Raw genomic sequence first — 11,704 nt, 5'->3', positions numbered from 1 at the left:
TAAATGGATGTCAGATGAACTAAAGAGACATGGCGGAGAATAAAAATGCATGGAATACATACAAATTACTGGGTGACATGGAAGCCTATGATAGATATAAGTTGATCTGTAACCAAGTTACAAAGGAGGTTAGGCAGGCGAAGGCAGATTACGAGAAATCTTTGGCAAGAGAGGCAAAGAAAAATAGCAAAGAGTTCTTTACTTATGTAAACTCTAGAAGGAAGGGGATGAATCAGATTGGTCCACTTGATATCGATGGTTCAACCGTTGATGATCCTGCTCAAGTAGCTAACAAATTAAATGAATATTTTGCATCGACATTCACACATGAGGAGTTATTCAGGGAGGGGAATGCCAGAGTTGTATTTAACTCTGGCAGTAAGCTAGAGAATCTTGTAATAACAGAGAGTAAAGTGGAGGAGAAATTGTTCAAGATAAACACAAGAAAGGCGCCTGGGTTGGATGGGATCTATCCAGTTATATTAAAAGAGGCAGCAAAGGAAGTAAGCAAACCCTTAGCCATAATTATGAGAGCTTCCTTACACTCAGGGGAGGTACCCGTAGACTGGAAATGTGCAAATGTGACCCCAATTCACAAAGGAGTATCAAAGGCTGACACAAGTAATTATAGATCTGTGAGTTTAACTTCTGTTCCAGAAAAATTAATAGAGGCACTGCTTAAAGAAGAACTGCAGGATCATCTAGACAAGACTTCAGTTATAGCTCGGACACAGCATGGTTTTGTTAAGGTGAAGTCTTGCCTGACCAATTTGATTGGATACTATGATGCAGTCACAAAGGAACTGGATGCAGGAAATAACTTTGATATTATATACTTGGATCTTAGAAAGGCTTTTGATGCTGTTGCACATGGAAGACTGCTGCACAAATTGGAGCAGTGTGACATTGGAGGCAAATTTCTGCTATGGATAAAGGGGTCGTTGAGGGAGAGAAGACAGAGAGTGGTAATCAATGGACACTACTCATACTGGACTACTGTTATTAGTGCAGTCCCTCGTTGTTTAGTGTTGGGTCCATTATTGTTTTCTGTATTTATAAATAATATTGATAATGGTATATCAAGCTTAATGTCCAAGTTTGCCGACAATACAAAGGTTGGCAGGGTCGCTAAGGACACTGCTGACGCTATGCTGCTGCAACAAGATCTGGAAAGGTTGAGCAGATGGGCAAATGAAGTTTAACTTTGACGAATGTAAAGTACTACATATGGGAAACAGCAACCCCAGAGCAACGTATCAACTCTGTGGTACAGTAGAACTACACTGACAGTGGTAGAGAATGAAAAGGACCTGGGGGTAATTGTGCAGGCAGATATGAAGTTCTCTGAGCAGTGCAGACGGGCTACAAGAGTAGCTCAAGGTGTCTTATCAATGATATACAGGAATTTTTCTAGCAATGATAAGGAGGTGATTATTTCCTTATATAAGGCAATGGTCAGGCCACACCTTGAGTACTGTATACAGGTCTGGAGGCCTCATTTCAAGAGGGATGTAGAGCTGCTGGAACGAGTATAGAGAAGGGCAACAAGATTAATGAATGGAACAAAGGGTCGCGCTTACGAAGAAAGGCTTAAATTTTGCAAATTACAGTGTTTGGAGACCAGGCACCGGCGATTTGATCTGATAGAGGTGTATAAAGCATTGAATGGTTTGAGCATCCTCAGTGCTGATGGGATTCTGCCTCCTGCTCAGAATAATCACCAGGGAGGGTATAAATTTAAATTGAGGAAAGACAGATGTAGGATGGATGTGCGGAAATTTGCCTTTAGACAGCGGGTAGTTGGTTGGTGGAACAGACTTTCATCCCTTGTTGTGGAAGTTGATAGCCTAAATAAATTTAAGGCTCAGCTGGGCAGGTATTTCGAACGAACGGAGGGGTTAAGTGGAAATTTTTTTTTGGCTAATGCTGCATAAGCTTGCTTTCTTGCATCATATGCCTCTACTAATGCTAATTGAGCAAATGAGCCGAGAGGTTGCAACTGAATTTTAACATTGACAAATATAAAGTAATCCATATCGCTAGCAATAACCCCAGAATGGCATAATAACTGTGTAGCATAACAGTCGGCGTAGTGGAGAATGAAAAAGACCTGGAGGTAATTGTGCAGCCACATATGAAATTTTCTGATCAGTGCAGACAGTCTGCAAGAATAACTCATCGTGTACAGGAATTTTTAAAGCTGGGATAAAGAGGTCTTTATCAGTTCTATAAGACAATGGTCAGGCCATACCTTGAGTACTGTATACAGGCTTGGAGGCCACATTTTAGAAAGGATGTAGAGTTGCTGGAACGAGTACAGAGAAGGGCAACAATATTGATGAAAGGAAGAAAGGGTGCTCTTACGAAGAAAGGCTTTAGCTCTGCAAATTACAGTGTCTGTCGACTTGGTACCTGCTAGGGGATCTTATTGAGGTGTATAAGGCCTTGAATCGGTTCAGCAAGCTCAATGCCGATGCGATTCTTCATCTCGCCCAGATTAATCGACTGAGGTGTCATAAATTCAAATTGAGGAAAGACAATTGTCGAATAAATTTGCGTAAATTTCACCTTGGCTTTAGCCAGCAGGTAGTTGTATTTTTATTTTACATTTTTGGCTGACTCCGTATAAGCTTGATTTTTTGCATTGAGTGCCTCTACTAATGCTAACACGAGTAAGGTGACGTCACGAACTTTGAAATATGTGGAATCATTGGGTTGTCAAATGCTATTTTTTGGCCGTCAGTAAAAATTCCCATTTATAAGATGCTTTACTGTATGAACATCTTTGGCAATAATGATCAACGGAAGATACTCGGACACATTTTCAGCGCTCTTGTGGCATTAGAGAAACGTCAGGACCAGAAGATGGACGACTTTAGACAAAAAAAAAAAAAAAAAAAAAAAAGAGAGAGAGAGAGAGATCTACCACAATTTTCCAATATCCTAATGCCATCCAGGTGCACCTGTGTTGGTGACCTCTTTTATTAGAAAACTAAGTAATGTAGGGTTCCATCCTTTCCTCCAATTACAAAGTCTGTTTCTAATGCTATTCCACCTTCGCCAGCGTCTCCAGTGGTATAGAAAGAATTTCTAGTGAAGAAGAACAGTATAGTGTCACGTTTGTTGGTTGTTGTACGGTTTTAGACCATAGTTAGTCTGTAAATTTTGTATGTTCTGTAGTCGATTTAATGTTTACTAGACGAAAATACCGAGTTTTCAGGAAATAAAACAATGTTTCGAACTCAGAGACCGATTAACTCAGACACATTGTGAAAAAAGGATACATTGATATTTCTGACTGGCTTTTAACTGGAGTGTTTTCCACACAGTTTTGAGAAAACGATGATTAAACCAAATAGACTACTCACGAGGTCTCGAATCGTTTTACTGAATCATATTTCTGGTTGGCATCCTGAAATGGTCGTATCAACGTCTGGAGAACACTGGGAATAAAAGTAGCAGTAATCCAGCCTGCATGAAGGAGAGGCATATGTGAAAAATACCCACAGTCACGGCATATAGAGCCATCAGATGGGATAGCCGTTGACCAATGGTCATTATTGATGGATAATACGTTATTTGAAACGATTCTAAGCCACTGCATCAATTCAAAGCGCCTAGGAGTCCTCTTATTAATCAAAAATTGGTTTTTCAAAATTTCCCCACTATTCGGAGTTTGCACTGCTAGCGTCTTGGTTATAATCATTGTACTTTTCACTTACGATTAAAAAATGTCTGGGTTCGAATCCCGTCAATGACAGGAGGAATTTTATAGATTTAAATTTTTTTTTTTTTTTTTCACTATGTGTGGTTACGTTAGTCGATCCCAGGTAGATACCACGATTCTCCCGCTGGAAACTCGTCTTTTTCTTCAGAAAAACAGTCACAGCCACCAGAAAACATATGCAATTTCTGGATATAGTTCACATGAGCAGGCGAGTTAGTTCTCGAGATTTCAGCTAATATGACGCTTTTTTTTTTTTTTTTTTTTTTAATTATCCAGAACTCTACTAAGAGGGCTACTGGTCAAGCACCCAAGCGAACGAAAATATCAACGTTTTCTTACATAGTACACATAGCGTTTGGGGTGAGGTGCCACCAGTGGTTTCCCACAGTTGAGCCTGTAGTACTCTTGTGAGGAAAACAGTACTGTACTTTGTAAATGCTAAAGAGAGAGAGAGTGTGTGTGTGTGTGTGTGTGTGTGTGTGTGTGTGTGTGTGTGTGTGTGTGTGTGTGTGTGTGTGTGTGTGTGTGTGTGTGTGTGTGTGTGTGTGTGTGTGTGTGTTAATTTTGTGTCGTATTCTGTTATTCTTCTTGCTACTTGGCTGCAAGGGTCTGGTGGGACGCCATATTGCCAGTACATACCACCAGAAGGTGAACAAGGTAGAAAAGATATTTTCTGGCTGGTCTCTGCCAGAGTTGCCTGTGCTTCCTGGACGGTTACTAAATTTAAATAAAAAAAGTTTGAGTAGTCAGGAAATAGTGCAAGAAAGATTGGGTAAAAGGAAACGTAATTGGAGGATGTAGAGAAAGGCATCCCCCAATAAACAGTGGACGCGACATCGGTCCACCAGACGAATTATAGAGGGAGGAACCCCAGGAGAGAACCCCCAGGGATGGGGATAAAAGTTACCAGGCAAGTTTTCTATGTAGATTGCCAGGGGCAAGAATGGTCAGTGGCAGCTGGCAACAAAAATCCTACCCAGAAATCCAGGACACCAGGAGCAGTGTATGAAAAGTATGCAGAATCACTGTCTATGGAGATGAAAGTAGCGGTAGGAGTACGTGAAGGTAAGAGTCCATGTTTTTTCAAATCCATAGTCAGGTGTCAAGCTCGGGTTTTGGCTTCTTCAAGCGATGAGTGTAGTCCGATTACAGTCTCGTCCTGAAAACGGTACGAGGGTACTAATTACTTGAAGTGGTACATAATTTCAAGTCAGTGGTTTCCTTGGTTCTTTTATAGGGAAGGTTCAGAGTTGTAATCTTGGGTCTGCAGATGCTTCCTTTTAGCGAATAGATCCTGGGCAAACTGTGAAAAGCACGATATTTTTGCTCATCACTAACTATGAGGTGTTCATAAACTCGCTGTGTGTAAACTTTTTTTCGGTTAACAAAGAACATAACATCAAAAGACACTATACAACTAAACAGGATAATTATGACAAGTTTATGGGACATAAAAGGATGATGAAAATCGAAAATTTTAAAAAAGAAAAGACACTATTTTTTTAAAAAATACACGAGAATCGAAGCTGTAGTGAAAGTAAGCTGCATAATTGCATCAAAATTTGTAAAAAGTTCAAAGTGTTTTTCGGATGGTGAATTTGTTAAGGATTGTATACTAGCTGGAGGGGAAACCATATGCCCCGAAAATAAAAAGAAATTTGAAAACATAATCTTATCGCGACAAACAGTAACAAGACGAATAGATGAAATGACAGCCAAGGTAAAACAGTCCTTACAACAAAAAATTTCTCATTTTGTTTATTATTCTTTGGCTTTTGACGAAAGTACTGATTTGGTAGACACACCTCAACTATCTATTTTTATCAGAGGAATAGATAGAAATTTTAATGTAACAGAAGTACTGTAATCACTTACTCAACATAAAACAACGACGGGCGAAGACATATTCAATAAGGTAAAAGAAGTTAATGCCAGAATTGGAACTTGAATACAGTATCTTAATCAGAATATCCACTGACGGTGCGAGATCTATGGTAGGGAAGAACAAGGGTATTTGGCATATTTGAAAAAGGATATGAGCGAAAGTTTACATGCTGAAAAAGTTATTTTTCATTGCATAATTCACGAAGAAAGTCATTGTTCAAGTAGTGGCGTAGCTACTACTTGAACAATGACTTGCTGAAGTTGGTCAGGTGACCCGGTCTGTTGAGAACCCGAAGACCAGTAGTTAAAATGAAGTCCTCAAGTCGTTCACCATTTCTGTAGCCAGTTGTGTCGGGTGTTAGGCTAGGCCACAGGGCAGAGCGACAGTTGGCATCCATTCTAACCAGCAGCCTCCCTCCGGGAAGAAGATGGAGAGCCATCTGGATGAGTGATGTTGCAAAAGTGATGTCCTCACCAGGGGTGACTATATACTGAGAGCAGATAGATGGAGCCAAGGGGTGTCAGGATCTGGGCACAAGCGCTGATAGAAGTACATAGTGGTGCGATACGGACTGCTGTAATCTCTGTATTCTGATAACTACTGCGGCCCATGGCTGGTCGTCTGTGCAATGTATGATTTTGTATGAGGTTGGATATCCAGCGACATTACCCCTGCAGACATAGGGTTCTTGAAGCAAGAATGCGTCAATGTGCTGCTCTTCTGCTTTGATTTTTAATTGGTCAGCGACCCGCTTGCTCGTTGTGCATTAAGTTGAAGTAATTTAATCTGGTGTTGAGTGGGTATAGTGGCTTGCCTGTCCATAATTTATCCTTGATTGGTATATACTCTTGACTTTTTTGTGGACTGTACAGTTGGCGTCTCTTATTAAGTGGTCGTGGGGTGCTTTTGCTACCTTACAGTTGGAACAGGAGGGTGGCTGCTCCTTGGCAGGGCAGTCCTTAAACGCATGCCCTTTTTGGGCACAGTGCCCACAGGTGGAATCTCGCTGGTTATAAGTATGGGACGTATGTATGAAACGCAGGCACCTGTAACACTTGGGGACAGGGATGTGCTCCCGGTATCTATGGCTGCCCCAGGCAATGTAAACCCTGTTTGGTTAGCCAAAGATCTTCCACGCCCTTGGTGACAACTCAATGATCCAGTTAACATTTCCTGGTACTTTTGCCGTGGTACCATCTTTCAGCGCTACGTGCTCTTCCTGGACCCCTCTGTTAGGAATATACTGAGATTCCTGCGATAGATCTAATATTTTAATTCCTGAGGGGTTAGGTTTTCATCAATAGTCCTGTTTGACAGGACTATTGATGGGCCTTTCCGCTTCGGAGCCTCCACCTGCAGTCCATAGTTGGTTATATCAATATTCTTTAGGATTTCCAGTGCCTCTTCTCTGGTATCTGTCTCTATTATAATGCCAGGGTTCCTGGTTTTTCGTATACTTTTAATTCTTATGTTCTTCATTTATTCTTTTATGTTTTTTGTGAGTTCCTCTTGACCTCCTCACTCGTTCCCAGTCTTGAGCCTTCGGTAGGCTTAACTAATATAACGTGAGCCTCCGTTTGTTTTTTGGGTACTTTGTCAGGTTTTGCTCTGGGCCACTGATTAGTTGTGGCTGTAGTTAAGCCATTCCTCAACGCCTCAGCAAAGGAACGGGGGCGTTATAGCATTTGTTTTTCCTGTTCCTGAGCTAGTACATCAAGCTTAGCTTGCATTCTTTCATTGCCAACGTGGAGGATGAGGATAACATGCTCCATCTTGCCGAAAAGCTGGATGATATCTGTTATGATGGCCGCAGTGATTCTAGGTTGCCTGACCATATATTTTTCGAGTGAATCCCGAATGACTATAACTTGCTCAACAGGAGTATCAGTCAGGAGCGGGATCCTGACTTTTCGGGTACTCATTTGCAGAATCACTGGAGTTATCATTTTCTCCTTCCTCAGGTACCTCTTTGAGGGTTAAAGTGTTTGCTCCTGACCGTCCCCTCCTTCCATTTTTTGGATTTTCCTTGTTCTTGGTAGTCTTATTTAGGTCTTTGGGGTTAGAAGTCTTGCCTATTAAGTGGGGGGGGGATGTTTTTCTGATCCCTGTTTTTCCCATCACTTCCTGTTCAGTATCATTCATTGTGGGTATTTTCAAGAAATACGAAGAATGGGGTGTATTCGGATCAGTAAGTTCCGTACAAGACAAAGCAAAATAAGCTGAATGCTGTTTACCACAAGTAGGAAATTACGTCACAGACTCTTGTGTTAAATTTACGTTAAGAAGAAAAAGTTTTTAAGCTTTCTTCTGGGGAAAGTTATTCAGTTCTAGCATTCACTGTCTCCCGTGGCTTGAAAATATGACGTCGAGCTAGAGGTAGCAGTGAGAAAAACGCTTAGTGGTAGCTGCATAACAATTGCCCAGGTGGATGAGTAATCGCCTTTAGGCACTCAACGTCAATCTTTTTGTCTTATAGTAGGCGGTGAGAGAAGTGATTTGATGAGTATCGATGTGCGTATGAAAGTTATAATAAAATTTAGACCTTCAAAATTTAATTTTATGTCAATCCGCGTAATGGTCTCCCTGCTGACAAAGGTATGGTGTTTGAAGACAGAAGTCTTGAGCACTCAATGTTGAGACTGAGGGTTCTGAACACTACGGTTCTGACAGTGGGTAAGATGTCCCACATTTTTTTGTAAAATTGATATCCCCTTCTCAAAGAATTATTAGCACTTTGGACTAAGAGATCGGTTGGAAAAGAAGCTTCCTATATCTAAAATAAAGGTAATCCCTGTTGTTTTCATAATATAATAGAATATAGGAATTATCGAGCACTTCATAGCTCTCTGTTATCAAATCTATTAAAATAAAATGTACTTAACTCAGAAGTCTTGATCCCATTGTCATCTCGATAGCTTCTCGAGACTTTGGACAGCTGCTGTTATGTATTAATAGGTTGGCAGGTTCCAATAAACCACTATTTTAGGCAACGGAGATGGTGCAATACCGGTGGGTGCCAGCAACCCGTCCCCCAGGTTCCCCAAACCTGGAAACCAGCAAAAAAAAAAAAAAAAAAAAAAACTAGTGTAAAAATATCCAAGCCTCAGCAGATACAAGCCAATTTGAAAAACTCCAATAAACTTAGCGAAGTAAATATTTACATTTGTACAAGATAATAGAATTTTAACTCTAAATCCTAGCAATACAATTAAATTTACATACCTTACAACAAGTCATTCTATTTATATTTAATGGGATACAAACATATATATTAACTTCTCAGCTGTCAGATTTATATTCGATTTTGGATTTGAGTTCTTAGTTCAAGTCTTTTCTTAAAGACCGATTCTGCAAAGGTCTGGAAAGTCGCAAAGTTAGTTTTGTTCTCAACTAGTATTTTTACATTGTTCTCAGCTAGACCTGGAGCCTGATTAAGCAGCGATACTCGATGGTCTGTATATTGCGGACAAAATAGTAAAATATGGATCCAGTCCTCCATTTGACCACAGGTGCAAAAAGGATCCGGCTCCAAACCTCTGTCGAAAAGTTTGGCCCTCAAAGATCCATGGCCTGTTAATAAATACGTCGTAAACATGCTTGGCGCAAACCATGAAACAGAAGGTTGAGTAGAAGCAAACTCAACATTTTCAATATAGTTCTTTGTGACTTCACCATGCACAGACTCATTCCATCTACTTTCCAAATACTAACCACTTCACTCCATAATCTTTTCTGTTCTGTCTTCAAGTTACTAACTGGGTCTGTTGTAATTCCCATAATAGATACCTGTAATCCTTTCTTATGTTTATAAATCATGCCACGGTATAAGATAAATACATCTAAAGGCAGTTCTCCTCCAAGGATTTGGAGGGCATTGTTTGATACTGTACGAGAGGCATTATTTAGTGCCAGAAGCACTGTTCTTTGAATTGATAGACGCTTATTTTTGATTTTCACCTTAACGATGTTCTGATGCCAAATAATGGCTGAACAGCAGAAAGGTTGCAAGCGACTGAGCAAAGGTTGCAAGAAGCAATTACCATAGATGCCGCGGTTACAGAGCAAGCCGACAAGATTGGATTGGATTGGATTGATTTAGATTTTATTGCCGCATTAGCAGCTTTGACTATAATGCGCCAAGACCAGCCGACAAGAAGCGCCGCAACATGTACACAGTGTACATCGATAACGTCTGCGCGGTAGCACAGTGGAACAGTCACCGTCCTCCCCACACCGAGTGGAAAAGGCCCAGGTTCGAATCCCGTCGATGACGCGAGGAACATTAATGGGCTTTTTTCACTCCATGGCTGAGTTAGTCGGTCTCAGGCGTAGATAGCAAGGTTTTTTCCCCAGAACTGGGTTTTTCGTCCATCAAAACAGACAAATCGACTATACAACACACGGAATTAACAGATATTAGACACAGCACGGCAGATGAATTTAATTATTCGGGTGGCCTAAAAATAACTGTTCAGTTTAGTGTACATCGATTACCGCAAGGCGTTCGACTCCGTGCCTCATAGCTGGCTAATAGAGGTGCTGAACATCTGCAAAGTCAACCCGATAGTGACAAACTTCCTAGGAGAAACGATGGCGAAATGAAGTACCGCCATTAAGGTTGAGAATATAACAACCAGTACAACCCCATCAGAAGAGGAATCTTTCAAGGAGATGCCCTAAGCCCACTGTGGTTCTGTTTAGCACTTAATCCGCTATCCGCCATGCTCAAGAGCAGCAAGTACAGATATAACCTCAGAGAAGGAGGGAAGAACCTCTACATCCTAACCCACCTGACGTACTTGGATCATATTAAGTTTTACGCGGGTACCGAGAAGCAACTCGGTTCCCGCGTTCCCCAACTACTCCGGATCACCGAAGAATTCAGCAATGATATTAGGATGCTCTAGACAACTGCAAAACCCACAGATTGCACAAGGGAAAATTAGTCAACTGAATCTACCAGCTGAAGACTGGTAAAGAGATCGAAGCCATGGCAGAGGGAGAGGCCTACAAATACTTGGGGATGGTGCAGGCTCAGCAGTTACAGCACAACGAAATTAAGGCCTTCCTGACCGAACAATATCATCAGAGACTCAGAAGCTTGCTGAAAGCAAAGCTTAACAGAGGGAACATAGTTAAAGCGATAAACATCTATGCAGTCCCAGTGCTAAAGTACTCCTTCGGGGTCATATTTTGGACTATCACCGAGCAGGAGGATTTTATAAGAAAGACAAGGATAATCATGAGCAAGAGCCGCCAACACTACCCGAAGTCAGTGTCGAGAGACTGACAATTGCCCAGAAAGATGGAGGAAGTGGCATGATAAACCTAATCGAGCGACAGAAAACGGCGATTGCTAACCTGAAGGATTACTTTCACAAACACACACAGTAGCACCCCACTAGGACATAAAGAAGTTAGACAAGTGGTATACCCCACTCAACCTAAGCGAGGAACCTCCGAACAAGGAGGCACAAACGAAGCTAGAACGATGAGAAGGGAAGACACTCAATGGCAGACACTACAAGATTTCCGTCAAGATCACATAGATAAAATTGCTTCCAATGCATGGCTCATGAGCGGTACGCTCTTCTCTGAGACTGCAGGATTCATGCTCGACATCCAAGACAAGGTAACCAACACCAGAAACTATAGAAAATACATCGCCAAGGAGCCCGGAATGTCCGATGGCACATGTCGACGATGCTACCTGGCCTCAGGAACGATCGAACACATAACCGCGGGATGCAAGCTGATCACCCAGACTGAGTACATTCATTGACACGACCAGGTAAAGAGGATAATACATCAGAAGCCAGCAAGGAAATACCAAACTATTATATTCAGGCCTCCCGAATAATTAAATTCATCTGCCGTGCTGTGTCTAATGTCTAATGTCTGTTATTTGCGTGAGTTCTGTGGTCGATTTGCCCGTTTTGCAGGACGAAAACCCCCAGTTTTTGGGAAAAGACCGTGCTATCTACACCTAAGACCGAGTAACTCAGCCACGAAGTGAAAAAGGCCCATTAAAGTTTCTCGCGTCACGGGATTCGAACCCGTGCCTTTTCCACCTGGTGTGGGGAGGACGGTGA

The sequence above is a fragment of the Mastigoproctus giganteus genome, chromosome 5 (assembly GCF_048544385.1).
Source record: "Mastigoproctus giganteus isolate SK-2022 chromosome 5, ASM4854438v1, whole genome shotgun sequence".
Lineage (NCBI taxonomy): Eukaryota > Metazoa > Arthropoda > Arachnida > Uropygi > Thelyphonidae > Mastigoproctus > Mastigoproctus giganteus.
This window is presented reverse-complemented; position numbering follows the sequence as displayed.